The 19,619-nt window shown below is 44.0% G+C and overlaps 1 long non-coding RNA gene and 1 pseudogene across 1 annotated transcript in view; both read left to right on the forward strand.

Annotated features, from left to right (window-relative positions):
• LOC136792246 (uncharacterized) overlaps nucleotides 1-16,541 on the forward strand; it is a 50,374-nt gene extending 33,833 nt beyond the window's left edge. Inside the window, exon 3 of the long non-coding RNA XR_010835752.1 lies at nucleotides 16,441-16,541. This is a non-coding gene — a long non-coding RNA (uncharacterized lncRNA). The remainder of the gene's footprint in view (nucleotides 1-16,440) is intronic.
• Nucleotides 8,471-8,937, forward strand: LOC131767368 (large ribosomal subunit protein eL28 pseudogene; annotated as a pseudogene).
• Nucleotides 16,542-19,619: the final 3,078 nt, after the last annotated feature.

Below are 19,619 nucleotides of genomic sequence, written 5' to 3' on the forward strand. Positions count from 1 at the left end.
CTGGTCCGGGAAGATCCCACATGCCACGGAGAAACGAAGCCCGTGAGCCACAACTACTGAGCCTGCGCTCTAGAGCCCGCAAGCCACAACTACTGAGCCCGCGAGCCACAACTACTGAGCCCGCGCACCACAACTACTGAAGCCCGTGCACCCAGAGCCCGTGCTCCACAACAAGAGAAGCCACTGCAATGAGAAACTCGCGCACCACAACGAAGAGTAGCCCCCCCCCACCCGCCGGCTCATGGCAACTAGAGAAAGCTCACGTGCAGCAACGAAGACCCAACGCAGTGAAAAATAAATACAGAAAATAAATAAAATTTTTAAAGAAAGTAAAAACGTGTGCATAACCCCAATCCACTTGAATTTAAGCTCCACGGGAGCAGGAATGGCCCTCTTTTACCACCACAATATCCCCAGTATCTAAAACTGGGCCTGGCAACATAGCAGAGGTAAACAAATGCATAAATGAATTAACCCAGATCTATATCCCATTGTGGGCTTTTCAGGCCATTTGTCTTTCTTCCTCATTCTTGCTATCAGTATGTTGATCTGTTTCTGCTTATTATCAGTTTCGAGAGGGAGCTGGCCTGAGAATATCAAGCTAAGACTCAAAGCTCTTAAAGGGCCACTTGTCAAGAGTATGAAATTTAATGGATTATCTTGTTCCTCTTAATTTTGTAAAAACATGTATAAACTTGTTTATTTACAAGTAGCTTAAAACAGTCATTTACGTGTAATTGGAATTAAGTTGGATTAAAAAGTCCACCTGGAACTTAATATTTAAAGAATTTAGACTGTGATTGTAATCAAAGTAACTTCCCCCCCATTTGAACACTTAAACAGTTATAGGATTATAGGGTCAGGCCATCAAAGTAAACACTCGTTGCACATATTTTTTAAATAATTACACATTCATTCAATAAATCTGCATCCCACCATGGAAGAAGTACTCAGGGCTTTATGCCATGCGATTGTGCAGATTCATGTCCAATGGAGAAGGAGAGCCAAAGAGGATGAGGAAAAACAGGAGAACAGGGGAGATAAAGATACTGCCTGCATCCCTGGGTAGCATTAGCACGAAATAAATTCCGTTGGAGGAGGGGAGAAGCAGAAGAATAAAGGGTGGGGAGACTTTGCTCAGCTTTGAGTGATGGAACTGGTCGCCACGGAGATCTGGCTGACGGTCTACGGTCTATGAAGCACGTCTGCACTCTCTTACGTAGCAGCCTCCTAAAAAAAACGCGGGCAGGCGGGGCTAACCTACAGGGTAGACACAGACCAGAAGAGATTCTTGGGTTTCTGGGCCCGCCTCATCCAAATATTTCTGTGACTGCCTGATTGAATTTGAGGCTGGAAACAAGCAGTCCGAATGGCCTCAATTATCGGTAAGAAAGTTGTGTAACTTAGGGAAGCCGATTTTTCACTACACAGAAAGACCACATGGCGCTTGTAAAGGAAGCATATGTGGGAGACATAGAACGGCACATAGACATAGACAAGTACAGTGGCCAGAACCCTGTGTGGCACCTGCTTGGCACTGGACAAAATCTGTCGTCTGCATGTAGTGTGGACAGTTTTAATGAGGAGATCTCACCATTCAAAGTTTAGCTCGAGAGACCTCTGCCTTTCCTGTTTCACAGCTCTTCCTCTTTGAGTTGCTAAAGGCGATGCTAAAATATTACCGTGACCAAGTGTATGCGTAAAGGTGAAGATTTTTAGCCTGTTCAGGCTACACCCCGTTCTGAGGATTGGTTTTACTTCTTGCTAAAGTACCTTAGTACTAGGGAGCATTATCCCCGCACTCTTGGAGGACTTTGGACTCGTGCCCTCCCCCCTGCTAGGAGGGAATTAGAGCCCAGACCTTCTCTAAGAGTGGGCGGTGAACCACTGAGAAAGCAGACAATGCCCTCGGCCTCCACACTACATAGTTCATCTGATGACCCAGGGGAGGTCAGATTCTTCTCCTCCCCCTTCGTACACACCCAAGGTTTGGCAGCTCCTTTGGCTGTTCTCTGATCTTGCGCTTTTTTGGGGACTGTGATAAGAGCTTATGGTCCCCCTACCCCTCAGAAAAGTACACTGAAGTACAATATTTGCATTTACTTTTAGGGGGTTTGTATACCTGCCTGGTCCATCTTAGAACCCCATATGAATAAACACCACCCTAGAGATTCAGTAGCTTTTTTCTTCGTCTAGAACTTGATGGATTTTCTTCGGCGGAGTTGGGCTCACCAAAGTTAGGGAAGACCACTGCTTAAAGAACATAGACATTTAATTATGAAATGTACTGAAAAGTGGCTTTGCTTCCTCTGTCATCAATAGGTTGGCACTTGCTTATGGTTTTTTGAAAAGGTGGATGTGAGTCAGCGTGGGCACTTCAGTTATCGCTCTTCAGTGGCTGCCTTCCTGTAAATGAGCCAGGCAGGGGCATCCTGGCGATAGTGTCAGACTAACAGTCATACGGAGAGGGAAGGACATTTATAGTTTCAGAGCATTGCTCGGGTAAACTTAAGGAACTCAAAGAAAGCTCTTTGCTTCCTGCAAGCAACAGTCTGTGTTCCCTGTTGGCCCTTGTATAGAAATTGACATTTTAAATACTTGTTTACAATCCAGTAATCACATTCCTTGGTATTTATCCAAATGAGTTGAAAAGCTGCGTCTACACAGAAACCTGCACGTGAGTATTTACAACAGCTTTGTTCATAGCTGCCAAAACTTGGAAGCAACCGAGATGTCCTTCAGTGGGTGAAGAGATAAAATATGGTGGACCTGGACGATGGAACACGATTCAGCACTAAAAAGAAATGAGCTGTCAAGCCACGAAAAGGCATGGAGGACCCTAAAATGCACATTAGCAAGTGAAAGTAGCCAGTCTGAAAAGGCGACATACTGTATGATTCCAACTATATGACCTTCTGCAAAAGGCGAAACTGTGTAGAGAGTAAAATGATCGCTAGTTGCCAGGGATGGTGGGTGGGGGTTGAACCGCTGGAGGTTTTTTAGGGCAGTGGAACTCTTCCGTATGATACTGTAATGATGGGTGACTGGTCCAAGTATGTAAAATGTTCGAGACCAAGAGTGAACCCTAATGTAAACTATGGACTTCGGGTGACTAAGGTATGTCAATGAATGTTCATCAGTTGTCACAAAGGTACATACATACTAATGCAAGATGTTAATAATACGGAAGGTGAGGAAGTATATGGGTACTTTCTAAGCAATTTTTCTGTAAACATGAAACTGCTCCCCCCAGATAAAACCTATTAATTTAAAAAAATTGGTTTATGTGTCACTCTCCACCCCCTTCCGTGAGACCGTAAAGGCACGAACCATATCTTTTGTATTTGTATATTGCCAGAATCCTGGGAAAACAAGGAGAGTGTTCTATTATTAGTGCACTGTTATTAGTGAGTATCCTAACAATATCTCAGACTTCACATGTCTAAAACAAAACTCTTGATTTGACCCCTCCTCTCTCTGTTTTCCTGACTGAAGTAAATGGCAACTCCAGTTACCCAGGCCAAAACCCTTAGGATCATTCTTGACTCCTTTTTTTTTTTTCCCTCACGCCCAACATCCAGTAGTGACTGCTGTTGGTTGTATCTCGAAAATATATTTCAAATACAACGACTCACTACTGCCACTACTACCACCGTCGTCCACGCCCTCATCATTTCTCACCTGGACCACGGGCCCCCTAGTTGGTCTCTGTTTCCACTCTTGCTCTCCTCTTCTCCATTCAACAGCAAATACGTTTTTGTTGTTGTTGTTGTTTTTGCGGCACGCGGGCCTCTCACCGCTGTGGCCTCTCCCGTTGCGGAGCACAGGCTCCGGACGCGCAGGCTCAGCGGCCACGGCTCACGGGCCCAGCCGCTCCGCGGCACGTGGGATCTTCCCGGACCGGGGCACGAACCCGCGCCCCCTGCCTCAGCAGGCGGACTCCCGACCACTGCGCCACCGGGGAAGCCCAGCAAATACATTTTAAAAAACATAAATCAACTAAGGTTACTCCTTCACCCCAAAACCTAAAATGGCTTTGTAGCTTCCTGGCTTCCTGTCACATTTAAAATACAATCCAGGACCCAAGCCATCACTTACCATGCCCCTGCATGACCGGACTCCTACTTATCTCTCCAACAGTTTTTTCATCCTCTCTGCCCCTGGTTCACCACACTCCTGCACCAGGCCAAGAGCACGTCCTTCACTTGGTGTCTTCGTGTTTGAAATGCCTTCCGTCTAGAACAGTCTTCTCACAAATGCTCCCAAGAATTGCTCCTTCACGTCATTCAGGTTTCTGTTCAAATGTCATCTCTACTGAGATCTACCCTCAGCGCCCTGCCTTAAATAACCCTCCTCCCCAACTCTCTGTTACCGTACCTTGCTCATATATTTTTCCAGGTGCTCCCTTATCGTTACTTGACATTATGTATTTGTATTTGTTTGTTTGTTGTCTGTTGTAGTAGTCTGCTAGGGCTACCATAACAAAATACCACAGACTGGGTGGCTATTTTTTTTTTTTTTTTTGGCCACTTCACACAGCAGCATGCGGGGATCTTGGTTCCCCGACTAGGGATCGAACCTGTGCCCCCTGCTTTGGGAGTGTGGGGTCTTAACCACTTCCTGGACCTCCAGGAAGTCCCTGGGTGGCTTAAATAGCAGAAATTTATGTTCTCACAGGTCTGGAGGCTGGAAGACCAAGATCAGGGCTGGTTTCTCCTGAGACCTGTCTCTGTGCAGGTGGCTGCCTCCTTGCTGTGTCCTTAAGAGGCCTGTGCTCTGTGTGCACACCCCTGGTGTCTCTTTCTCTTCTTATAAGAACACTAGTCACATTGGATTACGTCACGTTCTTATGACTTCGCTTAAACTTAATCACTTCCTCAAAGGCCCTGTCTCCAAAGACAGTCACATTCTAAGGTACTGGAGGTTAGGCGTTCAACATGTGAATTTTAGGAGGACACAGTTCAGTCTGTAACACCCCACCCTCTGGCCCCCCCAAATTCATGTGCTTCTCACATGTAAAGTACAACTACCTCTACCCTAACAGCCCCCAAAGGCTTAACCCATTCCAGTACCCATTCCAACTACAAAGTCTCATCTGAATGTCATCCAAATCAGGTGTAAGTGAGACTCGAGGTACGATTCAGCCTGAGGTAAAATTCCTCTCCAGCTGTGAACCTCTGAAAGCAGACAGGTTATGTGCTTCCAAAATGCAGTGGTAGGACAGACATAGGATAGACAGTCCCATTCCAAAATGGGAGAAATCGGAAAGAAGGAAGGGGTGAAGAGTCCCAAACAAGTCCAAAACTTGGCAAGGTAAATTCCATTAGGTTGTTTTCCCTTGTGTTTCCTATCATGGTAACAAACACATAACATAAAATTTACCATCCTAACCACTTTTAATTGTACAGTTCAGTAATGTTAAGTATATTCATATTGTTGTGAAACAGATCTCCAGAACGTTTTCATCTTGCAAAACTGAAACTCTGCACCTGAAACTAACACACCGTTGTTAGTCAACTATAAGTCAATAAAATTAAACAAAAACGCAAACAAAAACCTAAAACTCTGTACCCATTAAGCCACAGGTCCCCTTTTCTTCCTCTCACCAGCTATAGGCAACCACCATGCAACTTTCTGTTTCTATGAGTTTGACGACTTTAGACACCTCATTTAAGTGGAATCATACAGTGTGTTTTTTGACTAATTTAGTTCAGTTAGCATAATACCCTCAAGGTTCATCCTGTTGTAGGATGTGACAAGATTTCCTCCTTTTTTAAGACCGAATACTATTCCACTGTATGTATACACCACAGTTCATTTATCCATGCATCCACTGATAGACACTTGGGTTGCTTCACCTTTGGCTATTGTGAATAGTGCTGCTGTGAACATGGGTGTGTAGATACCTCTTTGAGCCCTTGCTTTCAGTACCTAGAAGTTTTTAATTTTTTGAGAAACTGACATACTGTTTTCCATAGCAGTTGCACTGTTTTATGATTCCACCAATGGTGCACAATAGTTCCAATTTCTCCACATCCTCACCAATACTTGTTATTTTCTGGTTTTCTTTCTTTTTTTTGATGGTAGCTTTTCTTTCTTTTTTTTTTCATCTTAATGAGTGTGAAGAGAGACATCTCATTGTGGTTTTAATTTGCATTCCTCTGATGATTAATGATGTTTAGCATCTTTTCATATGCTTGTTGGCCATTTTTGTATCTTCTTTGAAGAAATGTCTGTTCGTGTCCTTTGCCCATTTTCTAATCACTTTATTTGATTATTTTGTTGATGAGTTCTTTATGTAATCTGGATATTAACCCCTTACCAGACGCACGATTTGCAAATATTTTCTCCCATTCCATCGGTTGCCTTTTCACTCTCTTATTGTGTCCTTTGCTGAGCAAAACTTTTTAAGTTTGATGTAGTCTCATTTGTTTATTTTTGGTTTTGTTGCCTGTGCTTTTGTTGTCTTATCCATGAAATCAATATTCCCTTAAATTTTAAGTCTCAAAAATAATTCTCATTGGCTCAGTGCTCTGACCTCCAGGCCCACTGAGGTGGTCCTGATGCCCCCTCAGCCCTGGCCACTGGCCTGACGCACTGAAACTGAGGAGGAGAGAGCCTTGCCTTGATGGCCCGTGTGCTCTGGGTCTTTGGTGGGAGTGGGAGCTCTCTGGTCTCATTCCCATGATATCATCATGAACCAGGGTCATTCTTCCCTTAAAGGATAACACATGTTGCTAGATCTATTGCCCTATCCTGTAGAATCTCAGAAGTCTGATAGCCTTCCTTCAATTTGTCTTATCTCTTCACCTTTTAGTCTAGTCTGGCAGTGTTTCTGCTGGTGTAACACCAACTCTATTGCTAGATTCTGCTGAGATGGCTGATTAAACCCAGGAATTTCACTCCTAATCCCTTTATCAAATGATTTTCCAGCTATACCCATGGTGTCCTCTCCAGAGCAAGCTTTCTTGCTTTTTGCCATATGGATAGGCTGAGAATTTTCCAAATCCTCAATTTCTGGTTCCTTTTTGCCTAACAATTCCTCCTTCGATTTATTTATCTCCTCTCACATTACTATAAGCAGCAAGGGGAAATCATACCTTTATCAGTTTGCTTAGAAATCTCCTCAGCTAAATATTCTATTTTATCACAAAGTTTACTTTCCACAAAACACTAAAACACAATCACACCAAGTTCTTTGGTACTTCATAACAAGGATCAACTTTCCCCAAATTTTCAATAACAAGTTCCTCATTTCCCTCTGAGACTTCACCAGAATCGCCTTTATCATTCATATTCCTACCAACAATTTCTTCCAGGTGATCTAGGCTTTTTCTAGCGTGTGTCTCAAAACTCCTCCAGCCTCTACCCACACTTTTAGGTATTTGTTATAGCAGCACCCCACTTCTTGGTACCAAAATCTGTATTAGTCAGGGTTCTGCAAAGAAACAGAACCAACAGAATGTGTAAATACAGGTTTTCCCAGTTATCTGGAAGTACAGCCTTCCTATGAAACCTTTCTTAAGCTGAAATGGCATAAAACAAAGAGGCAATTACCTTAGGACACATCTTGCTAACGGGTGCACAAAATAAATCAAGATAAAGCAGAGAGGCTTCCCTGGTGGCGCAGTGGTTGAGAATCCGCCTGCCGATGCAGGGGACACGGGTTCGTGGCCCGGTCCGGGAAGATCCCACGTGCTGCGGAGCGGCTGGGCCCGTGAGCCATGGCAACTGAGCCTGCGCGTCCGGAGCCTGTGCCCCGCAACGGGAGAGGCCACAACAGTGAGAGGCCCCCGTACCGCAAAAAAAAAAAAAAAAAGATAAAGCAGACATGCTCAGAGTCGTAGTTCAAAGCTATGGCAGCTTGACGCTGAAATGCCGAGTGTAGATTCTGGGGAAGGAACTTGCAGTGCCGCTCTCAAAGCTGGGGCCGGCTGCTCTCTCTATAACGGCTCGTTGCAAAACAAATGCTTACTTAATGCTGTTTTCACTTTTCACCTGTTTTCCCTGAAAGTGTAAATCCTCTCCCGATTTCTTTTGGTTAGTGAAAACAGGTACTAATGTTTGTATATCTTTCATGAAAGTGAAGTGGCATAAAGCGTACTTTCAAAAAGCAGGGGATACTTGTATGTAGAAAAAGATTTTTTTTGAGGGATTTGTTCATGTGATTATAGAAGTTGGCAAGTCCAAAACCTGCAGGGTGGGCTGGCAGGCTGGAGACCGAGGAAGAGCCAGTGCTGCAGTTCAACTACAAAGGCCATCAAGCTAGAGCCCCAGGAAAGCTGGCATTGCAGCTGAAGTTCGAAACAGTCTGCTGGTAGAATTCTTCTTGCGGGGGACCGGGTTGGGGTGGGGAGGAAGGTGTCCCTTCTTTGTTCTTTTTAGGTCTTCAGCTGATTCGACAAGGCCTACCCACATTATGGAGGACAACCAGCTGTACTAGAAATCCATCACTTAAACGTACATCTCATCCCCAAACACCCCCCTCTTTCCATCTCCGGCCGCCGCAATGAGAGGAGATGCCACCATGTCCGCGCATCTACAATGGATGGTCGTGCAGAACAGCTCCAGCTTCTTGATCAAGAGGAAGAGGCAGATGTACGGCACCGAGCCCAATAACCTGAAAGCCTGCAACTCCTTCGGCTACAATGGGCTCATTCACCGCAAGACTGTGGGCATGGAGCCGGTGGCGGCCGGCAAAGGGGTCGTGGCGGTCACGAAGCAGAGATCCAGCCCGCGAAAGCTGGCCACCTGCTACGTGCGGACCAGCATCAACAAGAACGCCCGGGCCACCCTCACCAGCATCTGGCACATAATCCGAAACAACAAGTAGCGCCCGGATTTGCGCATGGCCGTCCTCTGCAGAGCCACGTCCTGCGCAACCAGAAGCCTGTGATGGTGCCGAGGAAGCGGACCCATCCCACCAAGAGCTCCTGAGCGATCTGTCCCCTTGCCCACAGCAATAAAGCTGTAAGCAGGGGAAAAACAAAACAAAACAACAACAAAACACCCTCACAGAAACTTCCAGAATAATGTTTGACCAAATATCTAGGTATGGTGGCCCAGCCAGGGTAGCTCATAAAATTAACCTTTCACAGGCCTTCTACATTAAATTTTAAGCTCTATGAGGAGAGGGACATTGTCTTAGCGACGTTCGTATAGCTTGTGCCTAGAACTGTAGCTAGCACGCAGTAGGTATTCAATAAGCAGTTGATGAAAAATGCATAAATGACTAACTAAATGACTGTTTGCTAGGGCTTTAGAGTTTATCAGGTTTCTTTCCACTTGCATTATCTGATTTCTTTATCCCAAAAATTCTTTGAGCTGGGTATAATGACCTCCAGTTAAATACTGAAATTGAGATATAGAGAAGTTAAATGACCAGTTCAAACGTGGAAACTCTAAACTCTTCCTGTTCCGGAGGCGGGCCTCAGATTTCACTCTTGCCCAGTCAACTACACTGCACTGTAATTATTCTCTCACCTTGCCTGTGCGTCCTAGTGTTGATGATAAGAGGAAATAGTGAACGTAGTCTCAGCTGGGCGTTAGAAAAGTGGGTGTTAGAAACAGTGAGTGAGGGGGAGCTTTGTGTTCCTGCCCAAGGCAGCACAGTAAGGGGGAGGTGTCGGAGAGGAGCTTCTGCTCCAGGGGTGGGTGATCGTTTCAGGGGAGCATTAAGATGCTCAGCAAGGAGAGAGAGTCTCTTTTGGCTCCGACCCTGGAAGAAGACCAGTTATGAAAACACTGGAGAGGGGCTCTCTGTATAAACCCAGAGGTTTTTCTCTGTGCTGCTTATCTTCCAGACTTAGTCTAGCATGTCACTCACCAGGTGGGACAGAGCAGGATGACACAAGATTTCATCATGCTACTCAAAACAGCATGCAGTTTTAAACTCATGAATTATTCCTGGAACTTTCCATTTAATATCTTTGGTGGGGTGTCTGTTGGCACTGGGGAGAGTTTGGGGCTGAATTGTGGGCAGTTGTTGTATAAGGTAGTGGGTTGTTTTTTTTTTTTTCTTGGTTTGAGTTGAGACATAGACACTCACTTCCCCCTCTTAGTAACCTGGTTCTTCCTTTTTTTTCCAGCTCTGCCTTTGTCAACTATAATGATCTAGTTATCTTCCTAGCTATTGTTTAGAGCATATTCTGACTTATTATTGATTATTAGCAATAAGTATAATAAACATGATGCTATGGTATGGTAGAATCAATTTAATTTCTGCAAGTATTAAAAAGTATGACCCAAGGAGTTTCCTGGTGGTTCAGTGGTTAAGACTCCACGCTTTCACTGCTGTGGGCCCAGGTTAAATCTCTGGTCGGGAAACTAGGATCCCGCAAGCTGGGGGGCTGTGGCCAAAAGAAAAAAAAAGAAAGTACTTGATCCAAAACACATTACTTCGCATTGACAACAGACTTAGAAGCATGAAATGAAGTTTCTGAAGAGACAGTACTAAATAAGGGCATATGTTCAAAGAAGTTTGGGGTATGGTATTAAACAGCAAAATTCATTGTTGTTTTCATAAGATATTCTTACGAATTAATTGTTCAATAGAAATTAATAATTGAATTTCATTAAAAAATTGACAAGGAGCAAGCCTAGTTGGCTGATTAGGTAAGGCTTAAAAGGTGAGTTGTGTTGGTGAAATTGACAAGAGACAGATTATAAACTTTTAGTTGGCATTGTGGTTTACCACTAAGAATTGAGTTTATGTCCAATCAGTACATTCTCTTCCATACAGAACTGTCTGCCTCCAAAGTGAAATTATTTAATTCCTCCAAAATACTCTAAATAATGAACTGTGCCAAGTATTGAGAGGGTGACGGAAATGGTGTTGGAAGAAGTGATATGAAATGAAATGAGCACAGCCTCTGCTTTCAAGATTGGAGAAAATTGCTTGTATAGGGAATTGGTAATTTTTTTAAAAGATTTTTTTTTTTTAGAGCAGTTTGAGGTTTAAAGCAAAATTAAAAGGAAGGTACAGACATTTTTTTCCATACACCCTCTTCCCCCACAAATGCATAGCCTCCCCCGTTATAAACATCTCCCACCAGAGTGGTACACTTGTTACAACTGATGAATGTACATTGCCACGTCACAATCACCCAAGATCCAGACTTTACATTAGGGTTCATTCTTGGTCTTGTACAGTCTGTGGATTTGGGCAAACGGATAGTGACATGGAGCCATCATTCCAGTATCATCGAGAAGATTTCCACTGCCCTCCTCTCATCACTCACTCTCAGGCACTGGCAACCAGTGATCATTTTACTGTCTCCATGGTTTTGCCTTTTGCAGAAAGTCGTAGAGTTGGAATTATACAGTATGTAGCCTTTTCAGACTGGCTTCTTTATTTTATTAACATGTATTAGGGATGCATTAGGGAAGGATCCTTAGATCCTTCATGTCTTTTCCTGGTTTGATAGCTCATTTCCTTCTAGTGTTGAATAACATTCCATTGTCTGGATGTACCACAGTTTGTTTATCCATTCACCTATTGGAGGACACCTTGGTTGCCTCCAAGTTTTGGCAATTATGAGTAAAGCTGCTATAAACATCTGTGTGCAAGTTTTTGTGCGGACATAAGTTTCAACTTCTTTGGGTAAATACCAAGGAGTGAGATTGCTGGATTATGTGGTAAGAGTATGTTTAGTTTTGTAAGAAACTACCAGACTGTCTTCCAAAGTGGCTGTACCATTTTGCATTCCCACCAGCAATGAATGAGAGTTCCTATTGCACTGCATCCTTGCCAGCAATTGGTATTGTCAGTGTTTCAGATTTTGACCATTCTAATTGGTGTGTAGTGGTTCTCATCATTGTTTTTTTTTTTTTTTTTTTTTTTTTTTTTGCAGTATGTGGGCCTCTCACTGCTGTGGCCTCTCCCGTTGCGGAGCACAGGCTCCGGACGCGCAGGCTCAGCGGCCATGGCTCACGGGCCCAGCCGCTCCGCGGCACGTGGGATCCTCCCGGACCGGGGCACGAACCCGCGCCCCCTGCATCGGCAGGCAGACTCTCAACCACTGCGCCACCAGGGAAGCCCCTCATCATTGTTTTAATTTGCATTTCCCTGGTGGCTTCTCTTGAAAGAATGAAAAATTCTATCAGGGCCAGGAGTCTTTAAAGTTATATTTCTTAGAATCTCAAAAAGTTCAAGGCCTTGAAGTTATGGCTACTGTAAAATGAAAAGGGACCTGTGGCTGTCAGAATTGAAGTTTTAGCATTACTAACTTTTAGAAAGATTTCGGATTCTTTTCATCTATACTATATAATTTATTTAATACACATTTATTAAACACTATGTTAAACTGAGCCACCTAAGGAAAATGACTACCATACCAGTTAATATGCATTATCTACTAATGAGTCTGATAGACACAAAGAATCCATTCTATTAAATGAGAAAATAACTTGCCTAGGCTGACACACATGGCTGGTAAATGATATTGACCAGATTTATACCTAGGCAATCTGGCTCCAAAGTCTTTGCTCTTAGAAACCACATATATTCCCTTGCCTGAGAGTCAGTCTTATTTCTACTCTTCTTCCACATATACCTTTATGTTTCAACTATACCTAACTACTTATAAATTTTTAAATAACCATTTGTGGGCTTCCCTGGTGGCGCAGTGGTCCCCCGCCGATGCAGGGGACACAGGTTCGTGCCCCAGTCCGGGTAGATCCCACATGCCGCGGAGCGGCTGGGCCCGTGAGCCATGGCCGCTGGGCCCGCGCATCCGGAGCCTGTGCTCCGCAACGGGAGAGGCCACAACAGTGAGAGGCGCACATACAGCAAGAAAATAAAAATTTTAAAAAAATTAAATAACCATTTATATTTGTTTTCTAGGGCTGGGTGATTTAATAAGAAATATATTTGATCTTTGTCTCCATGCCTGACATAAAATCTCCTAAAACCCTTGGAATTTCCTGACTGGTAGGAATGTCTGTTATCCATAAGGAGCCCATTGGGACGCACCTAAATTTATGCCAGTGAAGTGATTCAGGGTGTGGCCCCCGGATAGCCTAAAGATGGGGCTGGTCACCAGAGAGACCAAACAATTAGAGGGTTAACACTTTTAGCACTACCCACTGACCTCTAGGCTGGGGCAAGGAGGAGCTACAGGTTAAACTCTACAAAAATTCTGGAACAGGGACTTCCCCTGTGGCACAGTGGTTAAGAACCTGCCTGCCAATGCAGGGGACACGGATTCGAGCCCTGGTCTGGGAAGATCCCGCATGCCGCGGAGCAACTAAGCCCGTGCGCCACAACTACTGAGCCTGCGCTCTAGAGCCCACGAGCCACAACTACTGAGCCCGCATGCCGCAACTCCTGAAGCCTGCATGCCACAACTACTGAGTCTGTGCTCTAGAGCCCACAAGCTGCAACTACTGAAGCCCGTGCGCCTAGAGCCCATGCTCCGCAACAAGAGAAGCCACCGCACTGAGAAGCCTGTGCACCGCAACGAAGAGCAGCCCCCACTCGCCACAACTAGAGAAAGCCCGTTCGCAGCAACGAAGACCCAACACAGCCAAGAAAAAAAAAAAGCAAAACAAAACTCTGGAACAAAGAGATTTGATGAGTTTCCATGTTGATGATCATTTCCATATTTGGAGAGTGTGGTGTATCCCAGTTCCATGCAGACAGAGGTTTCTGCTCTTAGGATCTTTCCAGACCTTGCCCTATCTATGTACCTCTTGTTGACAGAAAAAAAAATGCACAGGGTGAGAGTTGTGAGTTAAGTTTGATTTGGGGCAAAATGAGGACTATAGCCCGGGAGACAGCATTTCAGATAGCTCTGAGAAACTGCTCCAAAGAGGTAAGGGGGAAGATCAGTATATATGTGATTTTGGTGAAGCGTAAGTACATGTAATCAAGCACATATTTTTTGGCAGAAGGTTTCTGCTAGTCACGAGGAGCAGATGTCACCATGAAGAATTTTAGTGCTTTTCTAGGTATGAGGAGATGCAAGAATTGGGTTCATAAAATCGGCTCCTGGAAATATCTAACTATCTGAAGACCTGTTCTGCCAGTTTTTTTCCCAGAGCACAGAGGGCCTCATTTCTGCTCTCCACCCTGAACTCCTTGCAGGGGGCTGTTAAAAGTCAGCGCCTGCAGCGGCTCATAATTTGATCCTTGTAGAGGTAGATGGCAAGTGCCAATTTGTTGGTGACACTCTTCATCTGAATACTTTATAATATCCTGTGTAATAAACTGGTAAATGTAAGTAAACGTTCTCTGAATTCTGTGAGCCAGTCTGGCACATTGATTGAACCCAAGAAACGGGGGATAGTAACCTCCAATTTATAGCCAGTCAGTCAGAAGCACAAGTAACAACTCAGGCTTTCCATTGGCAGCTGAAGTGGGGGCAGTCTTGTGAGACTGAGCCTTTAATCTGTGGGACTGAAACTGAGCAGGACCCTATGGGGCCCTTGAGCATGAAAGCCTTTCTGTGTCCCCCGTTTCTTGACTTTTCCTGCGTACTAGAGAGCAGGTTCAACACTTGTTAATCAGGGAAGGGAAGAGATGCAGAGACAAGGGAGGAGCAGTCAAGAAACAACAGTGCTGGGCTTCAACTACTGAGCCTGCTCTCTAGAGCCTGTGAGCCACAACTACTGAGCCCGTGAGCCACAACTACTGAGCCTGCACTCTAGAGCCTGCGAGCCACAACTATTGAGCCCGTGAGCCACAGCTACTGAGCCTGCTCTCTAGAGCCTGCGAGCCACAACTACTGAGCCCGTGAGCCACAGCTACTGAGCCTGCTCTCTAGAGCCTGCGAGCCACAACTACTGAGCCTGTGAGCCACAACTACTGAGCCTGCTCTCTAGAGCCTGCGAGCCACAACTACTGAGCCCGTGAGCCACAGCTACTGAGCCTGCACTCTAGAGCCTGTGCTCTGCAACTAAGAGAAGCCACTGCAGTGAGAAGCCCATGCACTGCAATGAAGAGTAGCCCCCACTCGCTGCAGCTAGAGAAAGCCCGTACAGCAACAAAGAACCAATGCAACCCAAAATAAATAAAATTTATTTCTTTATTTAAAAAAATATGATTGAATAATAAGATTTCGCAGAAATACGTTCTATTCACTTTTGTTTTAGACTACTTGATGTTACCTTTTTTTTTTCTCTTGGTATCATTATGGATTTTTTAGCTTTACAATATGTTAACCTCAGACAGTATTTTCTTTTTGATGCCCAAATTATCGTAACCTTGGCCAGTAGGAGTCCCTTTTAAATTGGCTCCTGTGACCTTCTGACATGGCTACATTGATCTTTGAAAACTTCTGTGCTTCCTGACACAGTAAGATGTTCCAGCCTTATCTACCTCTTAGCCCCAGGTATGGAATCAGCTATTTCTCTAAGAAGCCTTATTTACTTTCAGTGGAGTCACTGTTAAATCAGTGCTTTAAAAAAGAAAAAAAAAAGGAAGGGAAGGAAAAAAGAAAAAAAAAAGGTAGTTCCCTAGTGGCCTAGTGGTTAGGATCCTGGGCTTAAAAAAAAAAAAAAGAAAGAAAGAAAGAAGGAAAAAGAAAAAGAAAAAAAATCTGATTTGTAGCATTTGCCAATTTCCATGGTGTAAATACCCACACTGTGATAATGTCTAGCTACCTGCGTGATATCACTGAACACAGAGCTGGGAAGCAGTGTGCACAACTGGCTCTCAGGGGCTGGCTGCAGTGCACCAGTGCTACCCTCCTTGTGAGTCACAGCCCACAACAGATCCTGGCATTGGAGACTAGTGATATTAGGCAAAAACAAAAATTTCTTTTTTAAAAAAAAATTAATTTATTTATTTTACTTTTGGCCTCATTGGGTCTTTGTTGCTGCGTGCTGGCTTTCTCTTGTTACGGAGCACGGGCTCTAGGCACGCGGGCTTCAGTAGTTGTGGCACAAGGGCTCAGTAGCTGTGGCTCGCAGGCTCTAGAGCACAGACTCAGTAGTTGTGGTGCGCGGGCTTAGTTGTTCCACGGCATGCGGGATCTTCCCGGACCAGGGCTCGAACCCGTGTCGCCTGCATTAGCAGGCGGATTCTTAATCACTGTGCCACCAGGGAAGTCCAAAACCCCTACTCTTAAGGGAAATGTGAATGAGGGAGACAGACAAGGAAGACAATTAAAATACGCAGGAGCAGACTGAGGAATCAGGAAAGTTTCTAGAGGAAGCAACGCTTCAGTTAAATTTGAAGCTGTTCTTACTGAAAGGACTTCATCAGTTTTTCCATCACCTGGCAATTTCCACATATTTGTACAACTTCAGCATACAACGGGACTTCCCCGGTGGTCCAGTGGGTAAGACTCCGCACTCCCAATGCAGGGGGCCCGGATTCGATCCCTGGTCGGGGAAGAAGTCTGCACCCACAGCTGAAAGGGCCCGCATGCCGCAACAAAGATCCTGCATGTTGCAAAAATAATTAATTAATTAATTAATCTTCTTTAAAAAAATTAGGGCTTCCCTAGTGGCACAGTGGTTACGAATCTGCCTGCCAATGCAGGGGACTTGGGTTCGAGCCCTGGTCCGGGAAGATCCCACATGCCATGGAGCAACTAAGCCCGTGCGCCACAACTACTGAGACTGCGCTCTAGAGCCCATGAGCCACAACTACTGAAGCTTGCGCTCTAGAGCCCGTGCACCACAACTGCTGAGCCCACATGCCACAACTACGGAAGCCCGCACACCCAGAGCCCGTGCTCCGCAACAAGAGAAGCCACCACAGTGAGAAGCCCGCGCACCACAACGAAGGGTAGCCCCTGCTCGCTGCAACTAGAGAAAGCCCGCGCACAGCAACGAAAACCCAACGCAGCAAAAAATAAATAAATTTATATTTTAAAAAAATAAAAAATTAAAATCAACATACAACCATTCATTGATTCAACTAACATGCATTGGAACCCTATTCTATTCTGGACCAGACCAGAAAACCCAAACCAGATCATGCTCCCATGGAGTTCCAACCTAGATATCTAAAATTCAAGACAGCATGGAGTACCATAACATGTATAATCTTCAAATGGCTTTGCTTTAGCTGTGAGGATCTTGCATTTTAATTGACCCTTGAAGGATGAAAACGCTTTTTACAAGCAGGGGTGAAAAGGATTTTTAAGTCAGAGACAATAGCAAAGTAAGAACTGTGAGGCAGGAAATGTTTGAAACTGTTTGAAAACTGACAAATAGTTCAGTTTGGCTTAGGTAAAAGGAAACACACTTCTTGGGTGTATAGTCTATGTTCCAGACAGTACTGGAATGATAGGTTGGAATCATGCTAAGGAATCAAGATCTGCACTGTCCAATACGGTAACCGCTTGCCATATGCGGCTGCTGAGCTCTTGAAATGTGGCGAGTGCAGCTGAGGAAAATTGTTAATTTTGTCCCATTTTAATTCATTTAAGTTATACAAACTAAATACATTAGATACATCAAACTGAAAAGTTTCTGCACAGTAAAGGAAGGTGCACATATTAAATATGTGTTGAAATGAGAATATTTTAATATGATATAAAATATCATATTAAAAGTGACAACTCTTATTTTTTCATTTTTTTAATGTAGCTACTGGAAAATTTTTAATTTCATGTGTGACTCATTATATTTCCATTGGACAGAACTGATCTAGACTTTTTCAATAACTTGTTCAAGTTACTTGATTAGGAGATGATGTAATTAAATTTTTGACTTAAGGTTATTCATCTAGCACTGGTGTGTGATGGATTAACTTGAATATTGGAGGAGGGAAGAAAGTACTAAGGATCTGGGATCTGGAATTAGGTCCTTCAGGATCAGCTGGAATAATGAATAGTTAGTTGCAACCCAGTTTAGACAGGAAAATCAGCATTTCTCAAATTTTTTCTTTCTTCACTCTGAGAGTTTATTTTCTAAGGTTTTTTCAGATTCAAAATAAACTCCATCTACACCTAACCTAATTAAAGAAAATTAACAAATAACATTCTATGCAAAAGTTGTTCTTTATGAGGAATATTACAAATACGAGCCAAGAGTAGAATTAGCTTTGGATATCTTTAAAGCAGTCACTAGCTTTTTTTGTGCCTTGAAATGCCATTTACATTGTTCTGTTGAAGGGGTAGTTTTCCCCGTCTTTACTTTGACAGGTAAATGTGTTGACAGCCCTTTGTTCTCTGGTTTTAGGATTTGGGATCTGTTTGTTTTCCTGCTTAGTTTGCATATTACCAAACATCCTCTCACCGGGCAACCCGAAAAGGAGGTTGAGATTCACGGTGGCAGATTACCTGCATTTGGATCTAAGAGATTTCAGGTCATGATTCATTCATTCCCATTCTTCTAAGCAGACCTCCATTAAACCATTAGGTGGGGATTTCATAGCATTCCTCCCCAACCTATTCCATTTTGAAATTTATCGACCACATTTCCTCCGCTGGCATTCTCCGTGGAGACTGGTCACCAGACACGGCTGGAGCTTGGAACCTCGTGGTGCCTGCTTCCAAAGTGCACCCAAGACCCCAGTCCCCCAGCCAATCCCCCCAACACATCAGCAAACAGTCGTATTGAGCAACTGTTATCTGTGGCCCACAGTGAGGGTTGCCTAACTTGGAGATCTCTGTCACCCAGGGAACAAGTCCAGTTCCTGATCTGGTTTCTGAGAAGCAAGAGCTTATATTAAGTCCCACTTGCGCAAGGAGCATTCATCTCAATATGTTCAGCATACTTTTAGATTCCTGAGATCCAGCTGAATTCCAGTTGTTACCGTTTAAAAATATACATTGATAGAAGTGTTCTCTCTCCCTCTAAGCTGCTTAGCTTTCTTAAAGGTACTTTTCTCAGACTGAGTTTAGCCTGAGAAAACAAGTTTCAGGTCTCTCTCCCCTTCACCCTCCCTCTTGTTCTACCAAGCAGAAAATACCTACAGATTTCAGACATATAAATCTTGACCCTCAGTATTGTTTCACTACACTGGTTTTACACAAATTATTTGGGACAGGTATAACCCTAGGCCTTTACAATTATTTCATCTGTTCTTTCAATAAGTATTGGAAAAATAACTGTGTTCTGGAATTACATTGGAGCCTGCTCTGAGTGAATGAAGGGCAAAAAGACCTACTTTTTACTTTCACAGGTGCCATTTACTCTTCCAAAACATTAAGGAATAATTATTCTAAGGCAAGAGGGAGGGGGAAATAAAAGACAGCGATTTAGAGCCAAGAGTGACATTGTGAGGGCATTCCCTGGCAGTCCAGTGGTTAGGACTCTGCGCTTTCATTGCTAAAGGTGTGGGTTCGATCCCTGGTCAGAGAACTAAGATCCCACAAGCTGCGTGGGAAAAAAAGAGAAGAAGAGGAAGAATGACATTGTGAGACAAATAATAAATAAAAGTCAAAGAATGGAGAAAAGACTCGCGTGGGCACATGTCACTGTGAGGCTTCAGGGTCCAGCCTCCAGCCTCCTGGGGCTGCTGAGCACTTATGTGGCTGGTGGGGCTGAGGAACCAAATTGCTAATTTTAGTTCATTTAAAAATTGAAGCCGTTTAAAATATTTTCCCGCTAAACACAACTTCGTTGTTTTGATTAGAACGACATGTTACTTTAGCTGTAGAAAACAGAGTCTAAGTGGGGATGTAAGATACACACTGGATTTCAAAGACTTAGTAGGAAAA

This window comes from Kogia breviceps, chromosome 12 (genome assembly GCF_026419965.1).
Source record: "Kogia breviceps isolate mKogBre1 chromosome 12, mKogBre1 haplotype 1, whole genome shotgun sequence".
Lineage (NCBI taxonomy): Eukaryota > Metazoa > Chordata > Mammalia > Artiodactyla > Physeteridae > Kogia > Kogia breviceps.